This window comes from Aptenodytes forsteri, unplaced genomic scaffold (assembly GCF_000699145.1).
Source record: "Aptenodytes forsteri isolate BGI_AS27 unplaced genomic scaffold, ASM69914v1 Scaffold47, whole genome shotgun sequence".
NCBI lineage: Eukaryota > Metazoa > Chordata > Aves > Sphenisciformes > Spheniscidae > Aptenodytes > Aptenodytes forsteri.
Genome location: NW_008794731.1, coordinates 326,651 through 328,455, shown reverse-complemented (window position 1 = coordinate 328,455; position 1,805 = coordinate 326,651).

Below are 1,805 nucleotides of genomic sequence, written 5' to 3'. Positions count from 1 at the left end.
TCGGGCGGCACCTGCGGGCGGGCCCCGCTACTGCAGCGCCGGGCGCGGGGGGCTGGAAACCCGCTGGAGACGGCAAAGGCTGGGAAGGGTTTGGGTGGGAGAGCCTGGGGATGGCGTTAACAGCTTGGGGCGCTGCCGGAGTGCTGCGGGACCGGCACGGGGTGGGGGCGTGCGGGGAGTCTCCGGGCAGCGCCTCTGTCACCGACTGTCACCGTTTAGGACAGAAACGGCTCAAGAGAGGCTGCCGCTTCCTTCCTTGGTGCCTCTGAGCGTGGGCAGGACGCTGCCTGCCCTTCCCGGGAGCTCCGGCTCCCATCCCTGCTTCGCAGCCCAGGCTGGCACTAGGGTAAAGCAGCTTTCCAAACTCAAAGCCGAATTGGAGCAGTGTTCCTGGCTATTTATCGGAGCATTTGCAATTGCTAGAAAAGGTGCCTTTCCCTCCCCACTGTGTGTGCATTTGAAGAGGAGGTGTCTAGGCCCAGCTGTGGCACTGTGAGCACAAACTGCTGAGAGTTTGTCTATTCATTGAGAGCACTACTTTGCAGGTGATTTGGGAGCTCCAAACATTTTCTCCCAATCCACACTTTCTTTTAAAAAAGGTGATTTCTTTTAAACCAAACACTCGTGGTCTTTTCACCATCTGAAGGGACGGACTGGCTCGAGAATCACAAGGAATCACAAACCCAAATGTTCACGGGAACTTCTAAAAATCCCAAACGCACTACAAAGCGGTTCCTGAAGATGTGGGAGCCTTTCCGGGCATTTGTGAGCTTCCAGCTAAATGAACCGCTAAAGCAAATTGGAGGGCTGGCAGCCGGGTCGCACGGCAGGAGGGAGCAGCCTGGCAGCCGTGGCTCCGCACTGGAGCTGCTCTGAAGATTTGGAAAAGTTGCAATCGGAGGAAGGACCCTGCTTGATCCTCCCCGGGCAAGCGCTTTATAGCTCCCACTGAAGTGAGCTGGATGGGTAAAAAGAGGAGAATCCGGAGTATCGGACGGAGCAGGTCGAAATGGCGGGAGGCGCAGCGGGTGCCGTGCGATCCCCCTGCGCAGGGGCAGGGGGTCTCAGCTCGGAGGTGCTGCTCGCATGGGCGGGGGTCCGGGTTGGTGTTTTCAGCTGAGCAGTCACATGTAGGGGCCTATTTTAAACACGTTCCCCACGTAGCAGAACGCACGTCTCAAGGATTGAAATAGATGGTGGTTTGATCATTGTCTCTCCCAGGGAAATGGTTTTTAATGAGGTTTTAAATAATAAAGTGGGATAATTTCCCTGGCTGGCAAGATCATGAAATTTTTATGCCTCCTTTCTCTCCCAGAGTTTTATCACCCTTTATTTTTAGCGACGTATAATCCCCCCTTTTGAAAAAAACCCCAGAGAAACCACTGACTTCTTAGGGAAAGCCGCTCCTCGGCAGGGACGCTCAGCAGAGAAGCAGTCCCGGGGGCAGCTCCGCAGGCAGCCCTGCCCCATGCTCCAGGGATGGGCGAGGACCCCGCGGGGGCAGAGGGGACCTCCAGTGCTGGTGCAGGGTGTGCGAGTATTGGGTACTGGGTGCTGGTGGAGGGTGCCAGTACTGGGTGCAGGGTGCCGGTACAATGTGCTGGTGGTGCAGGGTGCCGGTACTGGGTGCATGTAGTAGGTGCTGGTGCAGGGTGCCAGTGCTGGGTGCCCAGACTGGGCGCTGGTGCAGGGTGCCAGCATTGGCTGCACGTTGCTGGTGCTGGGTGCATGCAGTAGGTGCTGGTGCAGGGTGCCGGTGCTGGGTGCCCAGACTGGGTGCCGGTGCAGGGCGCTGGGAGGGTGGG